Here is a 27,123-nt window from a genome sequence, read left to right as displayed (position 1 = left end):
GCGTACGGAAAAACCGTTCGCGGGGTTGAATTTCCTCGCGCGGTCCCGCTACCGATTCCTCACTCGCCCGGAACCTACTAATCCCTTTTGCTCGTTGCTTCGTATCGTTTCGCCTTTAACGCAAACCATGGAAACTCGAAAAGGGAAGAAGAATAACGAGAAAAAGAACAGAAAGAAGAAGGAGAAGAAGAAGAAAAAGAAGGGAACGGTGTGGCATTTATGGAGTTAACATTTCTAAAACTCGCTGGTTCGCAAGAACGAGGAGAAGGAGGGTGCGATAGAGAAACAGGGACGCGGAGGATGGGAAAGAAGGAGGCGGAGGAAGAAAAGGAAGGGAGCGAGAGAGGGAAACAGAAAAGCAAAAAAGATAGAAGCGCCGGAGCGAGTTTGGTGGACGGGGGTAATGGCAGTCTTGGAATTGCGTTATCAATCTCCGGACCCCTCGACAACCCCCTCGCCGCCCTACGGCCACTACGCTCGACTCCATTCCATTCCATTCCATTCCACCCCCTTCTCCGACTCTGAAACCATCCTAGAAACTCACAGAACCATCCCCTGCCTCTTCCGCGCCCTTCCACCCGCTTTTCCCGCGCAAAGGGGAAACCCACCCCGGTGAAACACGGGGGCTTCCGGCAACGCTGCCGCGCAAGCCCTGTCCCCACTACCCCCCCGGCGCATGACGCCGCTCTCCATTCCCTTCGATGTATATGCATGACACCCACACCGTCGCCCCCCTTCCTGCGAGCAAGCCCCTTCTCGGGGCCGACGTCTTTTTACCGCCCGCCTCTTAACCGAATACCCTTATTGCGTTTTATATTTTATCTGGCTATTTCTAGTTTCGAATCGCACGTTTTTCCTGAGCTCCGTTAAATGGTCTTGATCAAGACGGCCAGGCCGCCGCGGCCCACGCGAGATCTTGCTCTTGCTTTGTGTGGAGGTTTCCTCTTTTTCTTACTGTACCACGAAGGGAACGGTCCCTTAACACTATTCCTACCGCGACCAAATGACTGTTTTTAAAATTTCAATTAGAATTTCCTATAAACGTAATTGATTCGTCTTTATACACGACTTTTCATAAAATATGTGTATAAAACATTTTTCAATAATCAGACCTTTTTCTATTCTTTATTATCTTCATTCTATATTAAAAAATGTAAGTCATTTGGCTGGTCGCGGTATAGTGTTAACTCCTTGCCGTATTAGAGTCTTTTGATATTAAGTTTGTTTAATTGGTTCGCTATGTACAATTTGGAAGAAACGAAGAAATGTTTCGTTACTCCGTAAAATTTATTTTGTAGACAATAGGTTGATAGTGAAATGCCTGGATAGTTTAGGTTGATGTTGAAGGAGTTGGAAGGATGATTTTTGTGAAATCTTTATGCGTGTTTCATTGGAGTTTGGGGTTTGTATGGTAGAAGACTGTGGAATTGTGGGATGATTTTTGTAGGGGTTTGCTTTCATTTAGATCAGCTTGTAGATAAAATTCCTGAGATGTGAAACCTAGACGTTTCGGGAGGGAGATGACAATCTACCCTTGTCGAGGAATGCGGTGATGTCTTGATTGGTGCAGATGCTTGATGCGGGAAGTGGGATGGAAGTATACGGGACGTTCAATTAAAATTTGTGAATCTCAACTGACTCCCGAGCAGTTATTTCAATTTTAAACTTCTGCCATTAAAAGCGTGTATAAATGTATTCAACGTAAACGACAGTTACACTTTTTTGAATGCAAATAGTTTCAACAGTGAACACTCGAAAGTTTCATCTCGAAGTTTCTCCGTATATTTCACTCCATTTCAATCCAATTCCGTAGACCACCCTCCGCGAATGAATCCGGCGGATCCAATAAATCCAATAAATTGCGAAACTTCGGATTTAGTTCCACCCTCCTCGCGGATGTGACGAAAATTTCGAAGTTTACTTAAGGGGGCCGGTCCTCGGACAGATAATATTCATGAACGACATGAAGAATCACTTCTCCTTTTTTTGAAAGACTTCCTTTTCCCCTTTTTCGATGAACACGCTAGCCGAGCCTATTGTCCGGCCACCCCTCTGTAATACTCTCGACGAATACAGAAAGGAACGCTGAGACGGATAGAGGATTTACCCAAATTTGTGGCGAATAAATAAACGGGCGTTTCATTAAAATTACGGGAGCGCCGATTAAACGAGAGAACTGTGACAAACGTGCTCTTATTTCCGTGGAAACGTTTCCTCGACCCTTACCCGGGACTGTAATGGCCAAAGACAGCGGCCGGGTACACGAAAGTGCCATTATCTACTACCGTATTAGTCTCAATCTGATAGCAGTTCCAATGATTCTCCTCATCAACGTTTGCCAAGGAAACAAAATCCGCGCGAATGGGATTGTAAAGCGAAAGACGTTTAATTAGAGAACACCCCTTGTCTTCCTATGAGATCTCTAATTAAACTAGCATATCGATTACTCTCTTTTCCATCTTACGAAGCGATACTCTAAATTTCACGCGAGATAATAATTGAACTGATAAGAAGAAGACTTACAAAATCGTCAATTATATAGTTTTTATTAGATTCTCAATTGAACGTTTCCAGTAGAAACGTTATTTAAGAATACTAAATATTTCCCTCGACGAGCATAACATTGTCTCCCTGTAATTATGTTTCCCGACTTCCTTACCACCATATTATAGGGGTAATAATGAGCAAGCGGGGATAGGGGCGACAAGAACAAGCCGCTGGCCAATGAAACAATGGCAGAATCTCTACAACGGTGTCCCAAGCGGTGCCATTGCACCATTAATGAAGATAATGCTGCCTGATTTATTTTAAATCTTTCATTCCCTCGAAGCCAAGAATAATCCAACAATAGCGTATTCAACACTAAAACCTTTCCACGAACCAAATTTTTCAAACCCCATTTTCCTTAATCTTCCAGCCTCTCGCAAGAGAATCCACAACAAAAACCTCTTAAACTTCAATCTAACATTATCAATTTCCAGTTTACAGAGCCAGCTCGAAACGAAACCGTCGAAGGAGACACCCGCTGAAATCTGGACTAGGTGTCGATAACAACCATCGAACGGCGTTGACGAATTGGAATAGAAGTCCCGGTCGCGGGGGGTCGCGATAGGATCGGTAGGTGAAACAGATAAGAGGGTCGGCTCTGTCGAGGAGTAGCGGCGGTAAGTAATCCTATCGGCATCGCGGTATGCACGGAAGAAGACAAAATGGCGGTGGGTGAAAGGACGGAGGACAGGAGGCAAAAGGGCGACTTTCCTATACGCTCACGAAATGTCCGCGACCGGGCTACCAACTTGATAGCGTATCGCTTTCCACGGACCCAAAGGTTACCGAATCGTTTCGAGACTATCTTAATGGTCGGATAGATCGTTTGATACTATGGGTGAGTCGTAAAGGCTATTGCTCTGCCCTCCGTCCCTCCCGTTCCACGTATCTCCAACCCCTGCGCGCCGGCCTTCCAGACCGGGGAAAGCTGGCTTAGCGCCACCCGAGGACGCCTCGTACCCTCCCGTCTCTATACGCACCTCATTTATACCACGGAAATGTCGACATCGAACGCCGCTTAAGTCGATCAACAACTGTCCCCGGCCTTCGGTAATTAATTCTTCGTCGCCTGTATCCCGGCGATCGGTGGTTCCAACTTCTTGGGAGGTTCATCGATTTCCCTCGGCGTCGGTTCGTTTGTAGATAGAATCGTGTTCCTCTGGATTTTATATTATATTCTCGATTTTCTTCATACGGAGTTTCATTCGAGACGCCGACGAAATAAAAGGGGACGTTTCGTTCGTTTAAGAACCGTCGGAGAACCGGAATATATTCGATTCCCGCCGGTTCTAGCGTTAAACAACGAATCTAAAATCTGATTAACAATTCACGATCGCATGCATACGGCGGATAAATCACGGTGGTAAATAAATTAAGTGGTGAATTCATCTCTCCAATTTACCGGAACTGCATCGCGCGTAACCGGATGCATATCAAATTCATAAAAAATTCGCCGGCTCGTATGCCGTCATAAATATATAATTCCCGTAAAATAAAAGCCGTAACGGCGAGCGAGCCGGCGGGGATCGGGGCCCCGGGTCCGCGATAACCGTATTTGTTTCTACATAAAAACGCGAATCATCGCGAATCATTCCCTCCGCGTGTGTATCGTTAATCGGCACCGCGGCAATTCGTGCCGGCGCGATTGTCCGCGGTTCTTATCTCGGTGAAATATTCCGCGAAATTTCCGCGGGGCCGTTCCGCGGCCAATATTTAATGCGATTCCCGGGCCGGCCCGTATTTAAAGGCGTTAACAATAATTAAAAATTATGTGGCCCGGGCCTGCGCGGGCGGCTTAGCGGCGGGGAAGGGGTGGCTTTTCCGCGGAATTGGAAAATATTCGTTAAATCGATCGCTCGGCAATCCACCTGCGTCGCGGGCACGCCGAAGATCCACTGGAAATTTCATTCTTCGACCATTACGTGCGGATGACAAACTGGAGGACCGCCTACAAGTTAGAACTACACAAACTGAAAACTAAATTGAGACCTTGAAAACATAGTACTAGAATCTCCATTTCCGACGGGTAGAATAATTGTAAGAAATTCTGTAATTATCAAAAGAAAACTATACAAAGTGAAAGGTAAACGAAGATTTATGAAACAGCATTAGAATCTTATATTCCTAGAATATTTAAAACTAGGGCATTTATTGTACAGTTTATTCTATTGTTGCTGAGGAAGTTGATATTCGTTCATTGAGATTTTGGAAATTGTAGATGTATGATTATAAAATTCAATCTGCGTCAAATTGACGCATTCCGTAGACCTAGTATCAAATAATTACTACAAATTCTGAGCGTATATGAAATTAAAATCGTTTCACGTCATTGTCATCCTCCGTCCCTACATTTCACTTAGTCTCGGGTTCCGCGTTAGGCAACGATAAGATATCGAAACAGAAGTATCACCGTTCGTATAGTTAGACTCAATCACCAGCCAATGGACAATTCTCCTCGCCTCGAAGTTGCTTCGGCTTGCAGGTAGTCGAGCAACTTCTCATCTTCCTATAATGGAGGGGTTTGCGAGTGGGGAATTATAAGAAAAGGCTAGGAGCAGCGTATTTCGCGGGCAGAAATACGAGAGTAAGCCGTTGCGTGGTTTCGCGAACGAGAGAAGCCGGTATTGAAACTAATTAATATCATTCTCCCCTCTTTTGCAGTGACATTTATACGCCCCGGGAACAATGCGAGCGGCGTGTAACTTAATTAAGGCAACGACGCGGACCTGACCGTGGCTTTGCGGCTACCGTTTCCCTATATCCGGTTCGCGCATTATTATCTAGTCCGTTCTCTGTCTTCCTCTCTCTCTCTCTCTCTCTCCCTTTCTCTCTCCTTCTCCCTCCGTTTCGGTCTGTTTCTCTCTTTCTCTGTTCCACTCTGTACGTCGTTCCGCGAACCGTGAAACGCCGCAACGCCCACCCAGGAATTGTGTTTGTTGCGTAGAGCCCGCGTACGTTTCACTCTGTCTTCCGTTAAATCTGCTTCTCCGGCGAACCGAGAAAATGGCCGAATATTCATGGATACTGTCCGAAGACACGCCGCCGTGGAATTAATTCTTTTTTTGCCTCTCCTCTCCTCGGGAACTATTCCCCTACCAGCGTACGAGTGGATTGTAATTCATGGAAACGGCGCTTTTCGCGAGGATTCCGGGATTATACGACGTCGTTGAATCGACGAATGCCGGGTAGTATTTGGAACGCGGGAATTTTGTGGAATTAGTTCTCCGCTGGATGGTTGTGCGATAAATTCGAGGAACTTTTATGCAATTGTCGCGGCGACGGCGGTGTTCCCTTATTTTTCATCTCCGAATCGAGGGTTCTCGCGAATAACGCTGTAAATAATCGCCGTGTTCGTTCGCGCAACTTTATGCAGTTAAATGTTAGTATCTCAGGGAGGACAATCTCTACACGGCAGCCGGCGACAGCAGTAAACGTTCGAAACTCGTGAATAATCTGCACGAGGTAGCATTCAGGCTTTAGGAGTCAATTATATTCTAATTCGACAAGCCGTAAATCACGGCGAACCGCCGATTCGGTCGCGATAATGGCCTCGTCGAATAATCTTCGCGATGAGGATGAGTTCATCGAGAAATCCGATCGGCGACCGACGGGACTTGTCAGGTCTGCAGGTCCGTCGATAAATTCCTAGCACAACCCGAGAAGTGGTAAATCCGTGACAAAAAGGATAGGCAAAAAGGAAAGAAATATTCCGAACGCAAAAACTATTGCTAAAATTTTATCCTCTTCTGCGTCAGTCGTTCCACCAACAGATTTGTTTTTCTGAAGATCATTCGCAAGCATAACCACTCTAAAATTAACCCGGACACCTCCTTCAAAGCGAGCATCCGCAAACCCGAAATAAACAGAGTACTGTATCATAAAAACGTTAGCGAAATTAACAGTGCAAGATTAAAGGAATCAAAGTAGCAGTAATAAAACTCAACACGCAATCGACGTCGATCTGATTCGGTCGTCCAGCCACTGGCATCAAAGCGGACGGAAATCGAGCGTGGCAACTAGACCAGTCCAACATTAGAGAATCGTAAAACGCGTGTTCGGCCGACGGCGTCGCGGGCGTAGCGTCGGAGACGTTAAAACGTCAGGAAGTCTGATAGGTAGCTCGTACGGCGGTGGGCATAACTGCCTGATTAAAAGTAACGGCTCGAAGCGTAAATGTAATTTATGGCCAATCACAGAGCCACCTAGTTTACGTCGCCGGCCCGCTGGCCGGCGAAGAAAGTGGCTCGAGCAACACCTCTCCTCCTCCCTCTTCCCTTAACCGTCCCCCGCTCCTCGTCCTCCTTCCCGTCCCTGTCCCTCTTCCGCCGTCGTCTTCCTTCATCCCGCCCCTGTCATTCAAAAAGGTGTCAACGACAATCGCTTTTACGAGATACTTATTAATTGTTACTGCGCTTTTACGACGGCATAAAAGCGCGGTCTACGACCGTTTGAGTGGGCACGACGGCGCAAGGGGGATTCCCCCGGCGGATTATTGCCTCCGATGAGGCTATACGAGCCCCGCGTGTAGCTGCACACGACGCGACGCGGCGCGGCGCGACGCCACGCTTCGGCCTCCTTCTTGATCCGAGGACGGGAAAACAATATAACGACGGCCAATAGACGCGAACAAGCATCGGAACGGCACGGGAACGATTCGCCCCGGGAACCTGTTCCCCGATCGACGGAAAAAAGAGGACTCGTCACCCCGGCGAGCGTTTTCGGGCCAGGAGGGAGAAGATGGACGGCGATCGGAGATGTTTATGCAAATTCGGATTTCCGCGGACCAGGTTTGTGGAAATCAGCCGGGAATTTAGGCGGTCCATTAAGGGATTTATTGTCGGTGGAAATTTATTGGTTTGGATCGGCTCGGTTCCGTCGCCGCTCGAGGATCGCAGAAGATAGAGACATTATTTTTTGGCTTTGATAAAGAGGTGACTAATGGGAGGTCTCGGTAAAAAGCGAATGTCGGCCCGGTGTTTTCGGAAAGGTATTTCGGTGGAAAAAAAAACGATGAGCGATGCACGCCGAATCTTTTGCGTTTTTAGCGGATTTAATTGCTTCGGGATTCAATTTGGTTGATGGGGAGCCCGACTGTTTTTTGCCGGGTTACAACGAGTTTTATTGAGTCGTTCGATTCAATTAAGTCGTTCCGACTGTCGACGGATCCTCGGGCCAATATCCGAAAATGGCCGCCACTTACCTATGAGTATTAGTTCCTTTATGGAGACTACCCGAGAACACTTTAATAAAACTGAGCACGCGATGAACGAACTGTGAGAGTAGTTTTGTTGAATTCGACGGGAGGTGGATCTAATTCGACGCGCCTAGGAGTGATTGTTTTTTTCGTAGTGCAACAGAGATCCATGGAAAACGAAAGACATCGATGTTAAGAAAGTATAGTAAACGGAAGAACTAGGGAAAAGATGTAATCGTCTCTACTTTACGAAGCGAGCATCTGTTTTACTAGAGGTTCACGCAAAGACAATATATGTGAATCCTTCGCGAGCGTATCCCATGGGCTTTGTTCAGTGATTTATCCATGAGACACTTCGTCTCTCGTTTGCATTCACCGGTTCAGATATTCGCGTAACAGAATAACGTGATCAAGTATCTACACGTCAAAACGAAGCTCGAGGCTCTCAAAAATTAAAACAGATCTAAATGTTACGTTTCATGATGCTGTCCATTGCACTCAATTTCAACGTTTAGCGTCTAAAGTGCAGAGAATCTTAACCCTTTGCACTCAGTCGCTTCGATACAATTAAAAACTTCGTTTAAAGCATATCGTCAATCTCGCCGGAAAATGTGAAATATTTCTAACGAAGAACTTTCGCGTGCAGAGGGTTGAACCTTAAGTTCGAAATGGGACGTATTCTTTCAACTTCGAAGACAAGGATGAACGGCGAAGGACACCGGCGTCGAGTAAGAAGAAATTAAGCGATACCGCGAGAAAGAGGTGAATTAAATGTCGCGTATGTAGAACGGCGGAAGCAAAGGGTTGTAAGAGTCGTCGGCGGTGTGCCGGGTGGAGGATGATGGCGCGGTCTAAAGCTTTAAGCTTTGGATAACGAGAACGGAGAGGCGACGGTAACGCCGTTGCGCAAGTAAAAGAGAGTTTTTCTTTTCCTTCGGCTCGCAGCCCCCGCCGCGGCTTATCTCCCTACTAAATCCAGCAATTTTAATACGCGTTTCTCGGCAATTTCCGTGCTACACGCTCCGCCGTCGACTTAGCACCCCTTCTGACTCGGTTGCCCTATTCCTTCTCTCCGTCCCTCGGAGCGGATCCCTTTCCTTCCATCCGGTCTCTCTCGATTCGACCGCCCCTACGTCTCTCCCGCTTACCCTTCTTTAAATAAACTTTATTTTTACGGTGCTATTTAAAGCAATTTCTGATTTCCCTTAATTCATTACGACGCCGTTCCCTATAGCCCTCTTAATGCCCGGGCATTGCCGGCGTTTCTCATTTCACCCTCGGCCCGTCCGCAGGAGACGCGATGCTTCTTGTTCGACGTCGCGATTTTTCGAATTCTACATTAATCCTTATAAAAATCAACAAGAACCGTATACTTTCAGCATTGAACACCGCCAGTGAAACGATACTCGAGTTCAATTCGAAGCGTTAAACCCGGAATCTTCGTCGAGACACGATTCTCGTAACAATCTACGAGAACCTCATATAAACGCTAAACGCTACCGACAAACATACACTTAATCTCAAGTTCCCAACTTAACTCGGAATCTTCATCAATACCCTAACTTGATATCACGAAAGACCAATGCGCCAAGCTTACAGTCGCGAGAGTCGCAATTCCACATCCCCCAGAACAAACTCTCGACGCTCAGCGTCCATTACAAACTCCGCGCGGACGGAAGTTTACCCCGATACTCCGCGATCTTTACAATATCCCGGAATTATAGAACCCCTCGAAAACACCGCGATACGAAGTAACGATCGACTCCCGGTTCGGGCAGCGTAGGAATTTTTCTCGGCCGCGGAATATAGACTGGAACGGTCGTTAGGGTATCGCAATAATCGGTCATAAAGATGTGGGTTAATAAACCGATCGACGACTGGTGGCGGCACCGGGCGGTGTGCGGCGTCGAGCCGCGCCTGGCGAACTTTCTTCCCGGGGAAAATTGAGTCGGATTTGAGTTATGGGAATGGCGGCGGCGGCGGCAGCGGCGGCGAGCGTCCGTCCCTCGCGTTGGAGTCCTGGTCTAGCGGAACCCCCGTGTCTAGTTTTCCACCCTCCTCCGCGCGCAACACATCTATCGCCATTACCGTGTCGCGGAGGGAGGAAAACTTGTAAATAAAAAGGAGTAACGATGACGTAACCATCGTTTCGCGGTTGGCGGGCCACCAGCCGTCCCCCCTGCCCTATCGTTCCATATCGATCCGCGGGGGAAGGAGTAGGGCGTCAATAACAATCGATTATTGTTTCAGGAGTTCCCCGTAATAGGCTGGATGTCTTTATTTTTCTCTCTAGGCACCGTGCAATAAACTGGCCCGCCGCTGTGCCTCCGGAATTACCTTCCCATTGCCACAGCAACGATAAGCAAGTATTTTTTCCCTTGCCTGGCCTTGAGGGACTTCGGAAACTTCGATTCTTTGAAGCTGCCAGCTTGCGGACTGCTGTCGTTTTATGGTTTTTTTGGCAGGTCTCGGGACGGACTTTCTGAGACGAGGAAATGCGAAGTAAGGTATGTAGAATGAAACGAGACTCCCAATAACCTTCGCACCTTGCTTTATTTCTCTTCTGTTTACAGAACATCCATCGATACCGTGAAGAACAGTAACGTGTTTATTAATAGTAACGTAATTTCTGCAAATATCACCGGAGCAGACATAATCCAACGAAAAACTGACTTGAAACCTCAGTATCCCAACGAGAACTTCCAATTACAATTAACTCTTCATCCTCCAGAAACTCTCAAATTCCAAAGATTCGATCTCGATAGCCCGGATCCCGGCGAACAGAAGCTCGATCCTCCCGATTCCCACGTTGCATCCGTCCCGGCAATCGGTATCAGTCGGTATCATTATACATTCATACCCCCGGAGGTGGTTAAGCGGGTACCGGGTTTCAGCTCGGCAATAAATCCGTGGTCCGCGAGGCAATTACTCCGGCGCGGCCATAACCGACCGTGGCGATAGTCCTCGGATTAAAAGAGCGAGGAGCCGTGGCAAGGAGAAGAGGCCTCTCCCTGGCCCGCCATAAAGGTGGAGCCTGGGTGACGGAGTCCCGCGTCCGGCGCAGGTAGGCGACGCGATAAATATGATTTTTGTGTGAAACCGTCTGGAAGATGCGGGATTTGATCGCCAGGGGTGGTCCCTGCGCTCGTACGTCACGCGGTCCACGGTCCTCTCGCGCGCTTCACCTCCGGCCTCCTCCTCGGTCCCCCATGCGAGCCGGGGCGAAGAGATCATCGAGGCCCATGGACAACCGAAAGACATTCAAGGTCCCCGCGACATCGTTCGTCACTGCGCCTCGGAAGGGGAGCCGCCTCTCTCCCCTCTGTCCATCCCTCTCTGCCCCTTTTTCTCCGTCTACCCTCGCCCCCTTTCCCCTGGCATCTTAATCTAGATATACCCAGCCTCTGACCTCTTCTGCTGTCGGCTAACTAATCCTATCTCTCTCGCCCCGGCGACCCCTCTTCTCAGCCATTCTTCGCCTGCTCGTCCTTTCTTCTTTCTTTCGTTCCCTTTCTCTTGGCGTCCTGGTGGAAGAGCGGGTCGGGTTCGTGTACGACACGATCGTTGTTTCACGAATCCTTTTTTTCCGGTTCCCCACCCCGGCGCGAGAATGCCACCGGCCGTATTTATGGGCGACAGGACGCGCGGCGGGACAAGGATCCGCTGGGAAGCACGCTGGTAATCTCGGCGACTATCGTTAATAGAGCCGTTCCCTTTGCAGCTAGCACCGGTAACCAGCCGGCCGGTTCAATTTCGAGCATTGTGTACCTAGCCGGGGTAATTCACTTTCCTGCGGGCTCGCGTTTGCTCGCGGGGAATCGGAGGCAACGGACGAACGGGTCGCCGGCGATGCGATGGTGGAAGAAGCAGGGGCGCGCTCGCGTTCCGGCGCGGATTCAGGGGCCGCGATTCGGTTTTACGAGCCGATAGCCGGCGACACGCGAGAAAAGTATAAAGGCGTAAGTTACGGCCGCCTGTTACGAGGCAATCCGCGTCAAACTGGATTTATCGTGATCCCCGCAGGCAGCCTCTAATAGAGCGGTAAATACGAATACACGCCGGATCGTAATGGCGCCGGTGCCGATCGGCGCGGGTTGTTCGACGAATGGGGCTCGGGAATGAGACGAATGCTTGATGAATTGAGGCGGTGTTCGGCCGTTGGTAGGGGGAGTTGATAAAGTAGTTTTTGTGTGTAGCGCGTTTGCTGGAAGAAGACATTTTAATGAACACTGATGGGATAGAGAAATTTTCATGTGTATATTCTACGTGTTACTGTTAGATTTTACCAGTAGTTAAGTAATCGTTGATTGTATTTAGGAAATATGACTTCATTCACTATCGTCCGATTGCACGCGAGTGAAATAAACACAATCTAATTGCAGTGGACGCAGAGTGCTACATTTGATGTATTAAATAGGTTAGGAATGACTTGTAAACCGCCACATGCAATGTAACATTTGCATATATAATCGTGATGATTATCGAACGATATAAACATGTAAATGAAGCCGAGTAGAACAATTTTAATGTGGTAAGCGTGTAACAGGCGAGACTGAATGAAAAAATTGCCCTATTATTAAATCGACCATTAAGCACGCTTTATTAGGCATTAGACTTGGTAATCAGTAATTATTAAACTGCCGTGGTTTACGCAAATTCAAATATGCATGGGTCGGCGTTTATGCCCAAGAATGAAATGAAAATTTGTTGCCTTGGAGAATAAATATACTTAGGGAAAAATGGTGAATAAAATCTGCGTTAAACGTACAATGCACCGCTTATAACACTCTAAAAACGCCAATCCAGTAATTTGCAATAATAGCCGTTCTCTAATAAAAAAAATGACGCATTAACAATATTTCAACAAAAATCCGGACACATTGCGAACTTGAACATCTTTTGGATCCCTGAGAGGGTTGATCCCTCAAATGTCACGAGTATCTACCATAAATACCGCACCCTTTTCTTAATGACTTCACTACAATTTTCTCCCTCAACCCTTTGGAATCATTATAAAATACTACTTCCCAAAAGCTGTAATAACAAAATCTCTTTTTAACCCCATAACTCAGTTTTTCATTTTCCACAGTTCGAAGAGTGTCTCCAAAAAAATAGACATTACTCAAACAAAAATGACACAAACATAACGACAGAGAAATAATCGAAATAAAGTAAATTTAGAGAAGACCCGAAGACTGCATCAGGGTGAAACAAAAATCCGCAAGAATTGTGCTCAAGTGTGCCCGCAGTTTTTCGTTTATCCTAAAAAGGCCGCAGGTAAAAAAAAGGGAAAGACGCGAAGGATGATAATTAAGATGCAGTTAGAGGAACGTTACGCGGACTACCGTCGGTTTCCGGATAGTTTTTACGGCGAGCAACGTGTCGCCGGTGGTTGCTGTTGCGGCGCCGCCGCCACTGCCGCCTCCGGCATAAAAATTTTAAACGAGGTCCAGGAGAGCCACTCTTCGGGAAGTTTGTATCATCTATTGTTCCTCCCGACGTTGCTACGACGATGCCCGCGCCGAGATTCGCGTAGATTTACGGAGCAAGTATAAACATTGAGAAGATTACGGCGGAGCTCATTTTAAGTTCTAACGAGCTCCCCTCGGCTCGGTGTCGGCGGCATTATCAAATAATTGAGAGATGTAACTCAGCGCTATCTGCGCTGCGCCCTCGCGCCGTTCGACCCCTACCCTCTTGTCACTCTTTCCTCCGCGGAGACGCCACCCTCACGAAATAGATCGATCCTCACCCTTCTGCGTGGACCTCGCCGGCGATAACCCTTCACCTTCGAGGGCTGCGCCATCGACAGCCGCAATTTTGACGCGGCCAACCCCTGAATGTTAACTGCGATAAGCTGTATAGTACATTAACCGTTTGTCGGGTAGCTAAGGAACGAGAATTAAATTTTTCGGTACGGAATTTCTTGGAGGAACTTTTAAACTGAGTAAAAAACTTGAAAAAATATAAATGGAATAAAATAGTCCCGTGGCTATTAAGAATATCATCTATGAATTTTTCCATAGAAGAAAGGAGAAACAAGATTCAAAATATTCGTCTAACTTTCCAAAATCTAACAATCCCCTGAAAAGATGCTTTTCTAAAGCACTCAAAACACAATCCCAAGAACGTACCAAAAGATTCCACATACTCCGCATCGTTACACATTCGAAATATCAAAAATTTAAATTTCTATCCCATCTGAAAAAAACCCATCATGAAAAATCCCAGGAAGATCTCTCAGTTACCAAAGAGCTCGCGCTGCAGCGAAGAAGATAGGGTAGCTAAAAAGTCAAGGGGGATACGCCGTGCCCCTCGCGCGTTCATCTCGTAACGAAGATGCGGGCTCCGCGGCGCGGCGCGGCGCAGCGCGGCGCAACGGCGAAATATAAACAAGATCCGCGGAGCTTAATGGGTCCCGTACGTCACGCGGAAAGATTAAACAGTTAATAAGAATAAGAGTCTCCGAGAGCGTGTTTCTCCCCCTTTATTCCGCGAACGGGGTTTCTTTCGTGGGTCGCACGGGTTACGGGTCGGACGGAGGAGCAACGGAGACGGGACGAGTAGGTGGATACGCGGACCAGGGAGCACCGCGAGGGGGAGGGGGGGACACTTGCACGGGTGGTTGGAGGGAAATGGCGGCCATCTTTCCCACGGGCTCTTCTCGAGAACCAATCGCCTTTCTCCGGCGGGCATTAAGGCGGCAACTCCGGCTGAAGAATTGCCTCTGCCACGTTAGACACATTTTTCTCGCTTTTCCTTTATTCTCTTCCCTGGCTCCAGGAGTCCCGGGACTCTCCTCTCTCGGTCGAGCATGCGGCGGCCGGGATGGCCTCCTCTCTCTCGCACTGCCCCTTTCTCCGGCCTGTGCACCGTCTCGGCCGCCGCGCGGTCGTTTCGCATCTCTTATTTTCTTTGTTCAGCCAGACCGAACCCCGCACCCCAGCTTCTTCTTGGTCTTCTTCGTCTTCTTCTTCTTCTTCGTCCTCTCCTCCTCGTTCAGGCTCCTTTCTCTCCCTTTTCTTTCGTGTACGCTCTTTTTTTCGCCTTCTTTCGCCTGCCCGTTATGTATAGCTACAGCGCGGAGGGGTATAATAGTGTTCATCCCTGAAGTGAGCTCCATCGAGCGGCAGGTGGCTGACCTTAATAACGCGCCACGCAACGTTGTTCCACGGGCCACTCTCTCCGAGGGGTGGGCCGAGGGAAGGGAAAAGAATGGAGAAAGGGAATCGTCGAGCGTGCCATCCACCAGACGTCAGATTCGAGATTTACACGGTGACACGGATATACTGGCTACGGGGTGGCCGATACAGCGGGAAGAGGAGCGGGATAGAGAGCCGAGGGTAGCGAGAGGGGCGGCAGGTCAGAACTTTCCAACATACCCGCGCTATCTCCTGTGGGAAAGTTCGAGCATTCACCTCGGCTCTAATAAACAGCTTGTAGGCTACCGTGGAGCAGCTTAAATGTTCCTACGATCGCGCGTCCGTGTCAGCATTGTTGCAGAGGAGATACTCGAGAATATCATTGCGGCTCATTGTGCTTTTTAAGAGCGGCCCGAGTTCATTCGGGACGAGGGGACTCGCTTGAATCCGGCACGTACCGAGAGAAAGACGAGGACAATCGGGGATGCATCGGCCCTAGTTCTTTCGGGAATCCGATCGTCGAATGGAATCGTGTTACCTCACACGTCGAGCGTCGCGCGTGTAGGAACACCCCGCGCGCTTTTACTTGCCACTGACACGACGATCGGGGTTATTCCGAATTTCAATGGCTCCCGGCGATTCGTTTTGCAGCTATGGCGGTCGGATCCTGTGGGAATTGTAACTGTAATTATCGGAACACGGATTAATTCGAAAGTGATCGTTAGTTTGCTGGTTTGGCTAGATGCTGCGTAAGGTTTGATAATAATTTTCTTCCGCGATAAATGGAATTGGAAATAGAGGGATTTAATTTCTACGGTATTTCCGATCTTAGAGATTTACTTGTGAGGATATCAACGCGGCAATGATTAACAGATTGAGCGTATTTTATGAAATGTTAATATTTGTTGTAAGGTATTTAGTGATGTAAGTTTAATGAAAATACAGAGTTTGTGGTGGAGTTCGTTGAGTGATCGAAGTGTCGGAACATGTTTTGTCATTTTTTCGAGAGGAACATACTTTCAGGTAATAGGTATCATTATTTAAAACAGTGTTATTTCGGAACACTTACGGTCGGTACTGAACAACTGAAAATAGGGAAGCCAGGAATTTAACGAATACGCAAACGTTCGAATGCAAATGCGGAAAATGCTCCCGTTGAGTTATACAGTGTTTTAGCTGGCATACGTGTCGCCGTAGTGCCGATACCATGATATTCCGATACACAGCGGTTTTATTCGTTTTATGACTTCTTTCGCTGCCACTGTAGGGCATTTCCAATTCATGAACGAGCTCGTCGCGCCAGTAACGAATACCGTGCGACTCGAGCTAGCCGAGCTCCGTCGATGTTAGAAAATCCACTATTGCCCATTTATTGACAAAATGTTTCCTCCGTACATATAACATCACGAAAATTAAACAAATACATTCAAACAACCGATCCCTAAACTTCGCTCAACAAATCGAAACTTATTTCCAAATAAATTAAAATTGATTCACTTCAAGACAGATTCCATATCATACCTACAATTTCCCATCTTCATTTCAAAAAACAACGAAATCAAAGAAAAGAAAGAGCCTATTAAATTGTGCTCAAAGTTTCGATTCCATTATGCCCGGTCACCAGCGTGCGCCGTAAACGCACAGGGATCCGTAGCCAAGCAATAAATATATTTCCAGATACAAATAAAGTCATTATGGCGGCAATAAAAGTCACCCTTCCCGGCTCTATCAAAGAGCAATTATTCCGGCGATCCTCCAATAAGGGCTACCGCGGTTGCGGCGTGTAGAGGCCCCGAAATATTACGAGGGGCCGTAGCCGCGTAATCAATGAACAATTCCTTGGTATTGTGACTCGGGGTAACGAGCGGCGATTATTGAAAACTGGATAAGCAACCGGCGGGAGCCCTTTTTCCGTTTCAGTTTCCGTCAAAACCTCGAGCGGGGAATGACGCGGTGGTTGAAGGGGGGATCCGTGGCGCAGGGGGTGCTCCTTTCTTGACTTTATGGCAGGCAAGTTGGCCGTGCTGTACCGGCAGCTCTCCGGCGAAGTCGTCAAAGACTTTTACGAGCGGGTAAACGGGATTTAAAGTGACGATGATGCAACCTCAAGGTGCTCACTTTATCCTTGACGGCCTCATAAATGTAACTGATGACATTGCCAGATACGTTTGACTCGTCTCGTCTTTTCACCGCCGCCGCCCATAGAAACACCGTGGATCCTCGTGTTGATGAGAACGGCACGAGCCCCCACTTACTATTACCGCTCGTAAAAATCAAAGGGTCCATTGAACTGGATTAACTTTCCGCGCCTCTCGGCCACTGTCGCGTTTCCACCTTCCATTTCCAGCCCCCCCTTTTATGCTCGCTTATTAATTTCAATTTCGCCGGCTCGGCTGTAAACGTATCCGTGAAAAATTAATCGCGAGTTCGCGGAGGAGGCTGTCTTTGATGATCTCGGAAAAGTTGTTAATGTAAGAATCTTTTTATTTGTATGGTTAGTTGTATGTTGTGATGTTGATAAATAAATATATGGATATTGAATTTACGCATCTCGAAGTAGAGTTTAAGCGACTTTTTTTCAGATGGAAGGGATAAGTTAATCTTATATTTGATTAAACAAAGTTTTTAAGCTGATTCGCGTATCAGAGTTATCGAAGACAGGTTATATATCTTCTAATGAAAAGCATTTCTTATATATTAATTAAAAGTAACCATTGCATTCGTTAAATTACGATTCGATAGATTCCCGTGCAATAAATTTAGATCGAATATCGATTAGGGAACAGTGTTGCCAGAATTCTAAACAGCGGGAATTAAAAATCACTATGTACCGCAGTATCCAGTGGCGCCACCTCACAAAAGAAATCCAAAGCAGCTCGAGGATGCATTAAGCGCCTAATCGGCTGCTAGTAACTGCTGAGAGGGTAAACACGCGCCATGTTCTCGTTCGCGAAACGAAGTGCTTCCATCGATATCAATAAAACATTCCACGCGAGGAACCAGAAAGTAATAGACATCTATTAAAAAAGACCGATTCACAAAGTAGGTAACAAGACAGTCACGTTATATTCTCACGCGAGAAGACATCAAAGTGAACAGGCGTCGTTTAGAGTTTCACGAGATCCTCGAGGCTCGAACAAGTTCAAGGGTTAACATACAATTATTCGAATCGATTCGCCATTGAAAGTCAACTATCCCCGGCCGGGCCCGTGAGCGAGCGGAGAAAGTCAAGTGTAAGGAATAACATAAAACGCGGTAACAGAGGTATAAGAGGAATCGTAAAACGCGGGTAATACCGGTGAACAGGGGATTCGAGCGCCGCTAGCACCATCTACGATCGCAACGGGTTAACCAGCGAACAAAGGCCGGCGCGCGGTCGGACACCGCGGAACGTCTCCTAGGGAGAAAGTATTTCAGTAACGTGACGACAGATGGCCCGATATTCTTCGTCGTGTGGTCCCCCGGCGGAACGGCGCGAATTCTTTCCGCCGTTGATTTACGATCGAATTAAAACTGACAATTATTGTTATTGTACCGTCATATAAGGAGGTAACAGATAATAAATTCGACCGTAAAACGTTAAACTAGTGTGGCTGCGTTTTGTAAGGCTGGTTTAGTGCTGAGTCGCGTGCAACAGCGCTCGTTAAAACAGCCGTAAACCGACGTAACCGCCCGCGGTGTGGCTTGTCCCACGACGGCCGACGTCTCGCGATCTTATGTCCCCGTCAGGAATTTTCCTTTTAAAACGTCCCTTTCGCCGCTATTGTCTGTCCCACGGGCTATCGCCGTTTTCTTTGTAATTACAAACTGCACACCCGACCCGTCTAACAAGTGGCCATTTTTTTTTTCCCCCCTATTCGGCGGGAAAACGGGACAGCGATGCGCCCCTTATCGCGCGATGCGAGACCGTTTCGGGTTTAAACGAACGAGCGCGTTTAATATAGCGGTTCTAATAAAAGTTCTAGGGACATTTAGTAAGCTATTGTCAACAGTGCAGCTTCACCGTGTCTGAGAGGAGGACGGACGCTGCCAGTCTCTTTTACGAGTTGATTTAAGTAGTCGCGACTCTTAAGATTAGTTAATAAAATTCACAACGCTCGTTTTATTGGACGAGTACGGTCTCGGATGAGGTATAAAATAGACTTAACAAGCAATATAGTTTTTTGTGGCATGAAAACAGGGCTCCGGAACCCTTTTACCATTTTATAGTCGCGCCCGACGTTACCGATAAGCACGAATTTCAGGCATTGTTAACGGTAATAGAGAAGACAATCTTCGTGTTTAACGATCGACTTTTGTTGAGTCTCAATCTCCACTCTCGCGAATGCCTCCTGTACCTGAAGGGATGCGGCTGCTGATAGGGGTGGCGGGAATGCCTGTGCGTCGCTGTTTTCCATTTTTGCGAACGCGTTGTGATAACTATATTTCGAAGATCTTTTTGCATCTCTTTTCGCAGGTGAATTAAACTTTGATTTCATTATGAAAAGATTCGTTAAAATGGAGAATTAGAAATGAATATAATATCGTGTTATTCCAATCGATATTACTCGAAATATTTCTAAATTGAGTGTAATATAAACAATGATATATCAATGAAACATTTTAAGTATTTAATTATCTATTTAAGAAAGATTTTTCGTATTGTTCCTGTGACTATTTAATAACGAGTGAAACCAGGGCCTATTTCTCTTTCCCACCCCCTATATCACGGTTAACTTTTGCGACACAGAATGTACATAATGACCGCAGTAAAATGATTATCTACACGCACATAAATTTCTATCAGCGATAAAATTTCAATCCAATTACGCAATGTATGTAAATATTTTCATTGTCTATTTTATGCATACGGCCGCGGTACAATATTTTACGATTTTACGCGTCGCATTTTATCATGCGATCAACTCGGTGGACACTGCAGGAAAGTTTAGCGTTTTACCGTTTAAGTGGTTCACGGCCATCTAGTTTAAGCGTCGACCGTAAGAGCGGCTTAGTTACCGATTCCTTAACGATTAAATCTTTAAGGGTAGTTTAAGTGCGTGTTATTCTCTCTATTCACGCAAAAAGCAGTTATTGATTCCCATAATCGATCTATATAACCACATTAATTTAATCATTCCCAACTATAAAACGCAGTAATTCTGAAAACTTTATGCCGGGCATCTATAGTCCATCGATTCCAATCCACCGCCCCATTGAAATGAAAATATTCAACCACCCTGTTGCACAAATAAAACTCAACGTCACGAACAAAAATTACAAAACACATCCATTACGATGATCATCAAAAACATCGGCGAACAAAAAGAAAAAGGGGAAATCTCACCGGAATGCGACCGGTGAACGATAAAAAATTCTACAGCCTTTGCAAATAGTATCAACCCCTAAACGTTCGCACGCGTTGCCACGGTCCATCGAATCAACGCAGGACGCATCGCGGGCGAAAGACAAAGCGACGAAACGCCCGTGAAAGTAGTCGCGGCCAGTAACGGCGCGCGCCGCGACGAAGGGGGAGGGAAACAGGCATCCCTTGGCCGGTGGTAGCCGAAAAAGCGACGGAAACGGCGCTGGGTTCGCGTCAGTTCGATTAGCCGAATATAGATTTACCGCCGGAAACAAATGCGCGGCTGAAAGGTGGCAACGGGGGTGCACGCCGTGGCTGTCCTGTCCCGGACAGCCCTTCGAAAATCAAAGCGGATTTATGCGGCCGGGTCGCCGGGATCCCGTGGCTGGAAAAAAAATCCATATTTAAACCGTCGTCTGATTCGCGTTGTCCCGCGTATCCAGCCAATCGTGACAGCGTAATGGCCACCGTTTTACCAGCCGAAGTTCCCGGCGCGTCCAGTAGATGCCGTCCTCGTCGGAAGTCGTAAATCCTCCGGGGATTCCCGCCCATTGGACTCCGGTGGGCGGTGCCCGCGGTGTCCCGTGACGTCAGCGGACTTCCCCACCGCGCGGCGGTTAGGTTTGGGTTAGGTCTGTTCGTCTTTCCCCCTCCCGCCGCTCTCGGAGCCCTATCTCCGCCACCACCACGCTCGACCATTTCCACCTCCACCGTCGCCTGCCGTCAGCGACGCTCTCGCTGCCTCCCCCACCAACGGCGACCGGGGATCCACCGTCTTTCCACGGACGCAGAACTCTTGTCTCGGGCGGGCCAGCGTATCCCCGGTCATCTTCATAAATGCGAGTCGGCCGTTTCAAATGGTATTGAGGCTAATTCGAGCGGCGCTTATGCGATACAGTGTTTGTTTACTGCTCGCTAAAGCGGCCCGGATTAAATATAAAACAGTTGACAGACCGTAGACGTCGGGCTAGACGGAGTGGCGCTAGCTGGGAGCCGCGGCGACGTCCGACGGTCGACTTCCTCCGTCCGGCCTCCTTCGACTTTCATCGAAATCGTCCGTGTAACTGTTTCATTACTCGTCGACTGGTTCAGCTTTTTCTCTCGCTCGCGCCATCTTGCTCTTCGAGAACCTGGCCGGCGATCAGCCTCGGACGATAGTGTTTGGAGTGGGCCACTCCGAGTCGCTTGGGTATTGTTTGTTGAATTTTCGAGGCGTAATCTTTTCTTTGGAAGGCTTGATCTACTCGATGTAACAGTCCATTCGGGAAATCGATGTTTCTTTTGGAGCATATGTACTTCGAGATTGTAGTCTCGGAGTAACGCTACATTGGTTTCTTTCGAAAAACGGACTATAGCAGTACGTTTATTCCAACATCAGAGTATTCGAAATAACGAGGCTATACGAAATTCTCAAATACACTGTGTCCCCGAGGAGCTATCTAAACTTGACTCCGGAAAGAATGAGAATAATTCAGAAGCAATAGTACCAGTTAAAAGTTCGTCAGCTTCGCGTAGAAAATTTTTCCGCAACTTCCGATACTTGACACTTTCTCCGAGCCCCTGGAAGTGCACTATAAAAACTCTATAAAGCTACCCCTTCGCGTGTGCGTATTATTCCATCCATTCAGATGGAGTCCAGTATCCTACCCTATAATCAGAGCGCTGAAACCTAGATCACAATGGTCTACGTAAAACCCTCGAAAAGGGAAATCAATAATAAAACATTTACTTCCCATCAACCTGACACTCTCCACCTACTATCTCCTCACCGTGTCTCTTTCGAGGGAAATTCAGCGCGAACGAGTTCCGAAAGGGCGCCGAAATCCTAACAGAGACCTTTTCAAACCCGACCAACTCTATCTCGTCGTTTAGCCCTGTATCCGTGCGCGTTATCAGTGTATGAATACTAAATGGATTCAGACCGAGAGGTCTCTCCCGTTGACAACACGACGAACGTGGCTCGCGTTGTTTTATCGGCTGCACACGTTCGCCGGGGTGGATGTGTTTGCGGATGTGCGAGTGTATGTGCGGAAGAGGGCTGCGCGCGCGGTTGTGTAGCCGTGGTGCGCAATATTCCCTGGCCAAATTGTGTGTTATAGGAATAGCGAAACTAGCATCCGTCTCGAGGGAAATGTAGACCTTTAGTCTGCAGCAGCAGCAGTTGGATTGCGTCTGTGGAGACGGCACGCCACTAAAAAGATCAATACGCCATCGCAGCTCGCCTGTTCATCGGAATCTAGATGCCGCGAGTGCACGGTGCCTGTTTCGCCGAACGAAAACTGAAACACCGCCGACGCGAATATTGTTTCGCCCGTTCCGCGTCCCTGATACGCGAACCACCATTTTGGAAAACCGAATTGGCCGTACGACCTCGCCTAACGGGCCAACTTCACCGCGCGTTACTTAATAGTAAATAGAACCGGCGTTGTTTAGTTTTAACACCTTATCCTCTCAGTTTCGTGCACCTCCTGTTAACTCCGCTATGAATTTCGGATGTTGCTTTTTCGAATATAATCACGATTTCACGATTCTAAAAGAGATTTCATGCTCGGCGAAAGAGTTCCGACATTTTCGCGGATTAACCTGAACGTTACTTTTCCGTTTATTTTCGTTATCTCCGCTTTACCGTTAAGCGTCGATTATCTCGAATCAAGCGGAGTAATCGTGGATAGAGATTATAAGAGCTGGAATGAAATAGTTACAGATTCTTAACAGTATCTGATCGTTCCGATGAAATATTTACTTTGACCGGTAATGTATTCCGTTTCCTTCGGTACGTTCCCGGCCGGTATCAAAAATTTCGTCGCGCGAAAGAAGTATCGTTCGAACAATGGGTGGAAACGAATAGACTGAGAACCCATAACTTTCATATTTACGATTCCGCATCTGCCGGCGGGCGGAAATTTATATAAAACCGACGGAACGGTAACAGAATTCCGTATAACACGCCGGGAATTGCGTTCCGGCAACTATAAACAAATATAAATTCACGATCCTTTATCAAAATCTAATTGACGATAACCCGACGTTAACCCCGTTCGTCGGTAAACGCGACGTTCCAGGGGACAGTTTCGCAACTCCGTCGAAGAGGGACGTAAAAAGGCGAGTGGAACAGAAAAAGCCGGAATAAAAATTTCGAACGTCACGATCCTTCTTTCGAGGACATCGATAAGCAGATTTCCTGAGAAATTGCCGGCCGTGGCAACTAGTGCCAAAAAGCTCGGACCGAGACGACGTCTTGGAACCCGTAGAAGGGGTGAGCGGCGCGGGGCCGGCGGGCGGAAGAGAGGGAAAACAAAGAGATAAGTTCGAAAGCTGCAAAACATAGAAATGTCCCTCTCCCCGGGAGGTTTCGCCGGAGGAATCCCGAACGATCGGGATCCGCGACGGCGCTTTTCCATTGTTCCAGAAATATTTGTGTGTTTACTACGAAAGTAATGCTCTTTTCTTAACTCCCACCCCTTATCGCTATGACGAAACTTGCCCGGCGGTGTTATTGCGCTCCAACCCCCGTGGGCAAGATAAAGATCCGCCGCCCCCGCGGTCGGGATCTATGTAAATTATCTTTCCACCTAAGCGTCCCGACTCTTCGTCCCTTGTTTGTCGCGATTGGCCACCCTTCGATTACCACGATTTAATTACCGAATACTCGGCGACGGGGCAGCCCGCGGACCTGCCCCGAATTCAGTCGCGCGAGTCGAACGATGTCAAGGTAGCCGGATCGCTCGAAGTGGGTGAATGTCATCTACCGGTTTAATGTCGGCGCGCAGATCTTCTCGCGCGACGGGAATTAAATCGCTGGGAAATATGTCCAGGGATATCAATGTCTCGATAAGAAGCCATTTGTCTCGAAGTTCAAGGTGGACTTTGTCAGTTGGATCGTTCGACGACTCATTTACAATTGTTGGACAACTACGGATTCTTCTTTGAGAAATAATTAAAGGAGTCTTAACTATAGGTAAACTGAAACATAGATAAATAGAAAATTGGACGCGAGCGTCTGTCGTAAATTTCTATAAACTGTACTTCGACCTTTTTCATTTGCGAAAGCTACGGAAATAAAGTGCCAGAACGTTTCGAGAGCAATCGAAGCATTGAAACCAAGTTCCAAGGTCGAGTATATACCACCGGAAGGAGCCACGCTACGCGATCCCAGCGTCTTCTCGCTGGAACGATCGGTTCCCGTTGATCCGAGCGGGGCGTTCGCCAGTTTATAAATCGGCGTGCGTGTGTATGCGGTATTAACGTTGACACAGTTAACCGGGGTGCGTGCTGGTGCCGCGGCCAGGCCGTCGATGTGACCGTTTTACACATGTAAACGGGCGCACAATGGCCGTAAATGGTATCAACAAGTGGATGCTTAAGTGCCATTATGAAACGTTGATTATGGGCATAAACCGTATTACGTATTATTTGCGGCCGTATTAAGATACCGCGCGTGTCTTCGCGCGATTATCGCTCTCGCCGTTTGTTTTATAATTCGAATAAAAAATGATGGGATCGCGTGGCGGGAGAGAGATCGACCGTGAGCCCGACAAAGAGGAGCCGACCGGAGATTTCGCGCGGGGAACGAAGAGGAACGCGGAACAGCGGCGATGCGTCGCGATTACGCGATCGCGGCGATGGATCGCCGGCCCGCGGATCGCATGATAAACGAGGAACCAGCGAGCAGCCTGCTTTTTTATCGCTCAAAGTGAAATAAGGAGCTCGCGGAAAGCCCATTGTATTCGATTCCCGCGATTCTACCGGTGTTTAACGCGGCCACGCCGTTTCAAACGGCCGCGGGGCTCGCGTTCAACGTTCCTTCACCTTCCTCTCCGCCGTGGGGGATAATATTTCAACTTTATGACACTAATAACGGCGCCATTATTGCGCATTGTGCGCCTACGCGCGGGGGCGCAGGTAGGTAAATGGAAGAAATAATTAGCGGCCGGGGAACACAATGGGCGAGGCACTTGGAAATCCAGGGAGCCGCTTAACGCTTTCCAGATCGCCGTATATCTCGTTCGACCGGCGACGCTTAAATCAGCCGCGCGAACGGGGATCTTTATATTAATAATATTGTAACACGTGCGAATATACGGCGGTGTTGTTGCACTTATACGATAAATACCGCGCGCGCGCGCGCGACACCCGGCGGCCAGGAATTTCTTAATGAACCGCGGAATATTTAAAATTGATATAACCGCGCGTGGGAACAGCGGACTTTTCGCTAGCATGGACGGTTATTAAAATATTTCTATATACGCCGGGGAACGCCACGGACCGATACTTTTGTGTGCCACTGTAGTAACGCTAACTCCTCAAAGGTTCGAGGCGGAATGATGTAAGAAGAGAAATGGAAGCGCTCGATGAAATTCTTCGCGAACAATTAACCCCGGCATTCAGTATCACCGGGGTGTAATTCATAATAGTGCCTCGTAAAAATTACGGGAGCGCTATTTCCGTAATTTCACGCGCGACTTTTGCCGCGGTGCATCCGGTGGATGAATAAATTAATCCGTCGTTTCGAATTCTCGAGGAGAACGATGCCCGTAGCGTTAGCTCCTCAATACCACCATTGAATACCGTCACGTTTCAATTAATAACACGAACAATATTATACAATCGAAACAATAATAGTATAATATATCACAATAACGACGCGATAACTTCATAACGCCGACTACGGGACATTAATAACCGGCCCGTTATCATTATTACCGTGGAAAGGAACAGACGGCCACGTTCAACGGTCCCTATCCGAGCACTTCACGAGCGAACTTCACAAATAAGAAGTTAAACGCTTTAATCTTTCGCTCGTATTAACTCGTCGGCCAATTCCTTCCCCCGCAGCGTCGCCGATTAATGAAGAAGTCACGATACTTCGCGTCAAGCGATTAAATTGAATCGCCGGCTCGCCCGACGGAATTGTCGGCGTCGACGGGAAATGATGAAGTGGCGTCTGTTCGCCGCGAATCGAACGAGTCGTCCGCGTTTCGGCCGGACGATCGTCGCCGGCCATCGCTACGGGGAAAAGTCACGCGATGGTAGCCGGCTTCTGTCATCTTTGAAATTAACTTTTGCAATTAATTGCGGCTGCTCATGAATCTTGAGCCGATCATTTATCGATGCCGATAAATATTTCTGTTCCGTGAAAGGATGCCGGTCGACCGTAAACCGCGCGCCTGTGCAACGTTGGCTAATCGCTCTCCGTCACCGTACAAAGAAATCGTTCTTACGACGCTTAAGGCGCGTCTTCACTGGCGCTCGCAAAAATCCGTCGAACTGGTTCCGACTTATCCTCGTTTTTTCAGTAAGCGACTCCACCGAATGCGACTGTATACTGCAAAAAGTTTACGTACTCGAGGAAGTTGTCAGGTAACCGATACGAGTCTCGAACGCGGAATTTAAGTCGGTTCATCGTCCGGGAACATGTTCCGCGTCTCATCCAGTTTGCAAGTAATATATTATCTCGGATCGCCGGTAAATTAATTGTTTTCTAATGACAGGCGGACTGGTTTCGCTTGATACAGAAATCTTTTTCAACGAGGCGTTACGTCATTGTGCCCGTTATCGACGGGATGACTCACTCGAATCCCGGCGGAGGCGTTCGACGATTTTTACATCGAATTTCCGAGCGATCTGCCGGCGAGCGCGCGCCTTAACGGTTCGCGGCCGATCGTTGCGCCGTCCCGACGTCGGCCGGTGTGCTCCCATTTCGCGAAAACCCGGGGAAACGTCGATTACTGGACGCAGGTTTCGCCGTTCCGATTCCGCAATCCGAATCGGCCCGTTCCGTTAATTAGCCGATCGGGCGGTAGCGCACTTAATTAATCGGCGAGCGATCTTTCGACCGCCAGCCGAGTTTCTACTTTTGCCGAGGTGGTTCACGCTTGAATAATGCCCGGGAAAAT

Source organism: Nomia melanderi, chromosome 5 (assembly GCF_051020985.1).
Source record: "Nomia melanderi isolate GNS246 chromosome 5, iyNomMela1, whole genome shotgun sequence".
In the NCBI taxonomy this organism is placed as follows: domain Eukaryota; kingdom Metazoa; phylum Arthropoda; class Insecta; order Hymenoptera; family Halictidae; genus Nomia; species Nomia melanderi.
The sequence above is the reverse complement of the archived record's forward strand: the minus strand, read 5'-3'. Positions refer to the sequence as shown.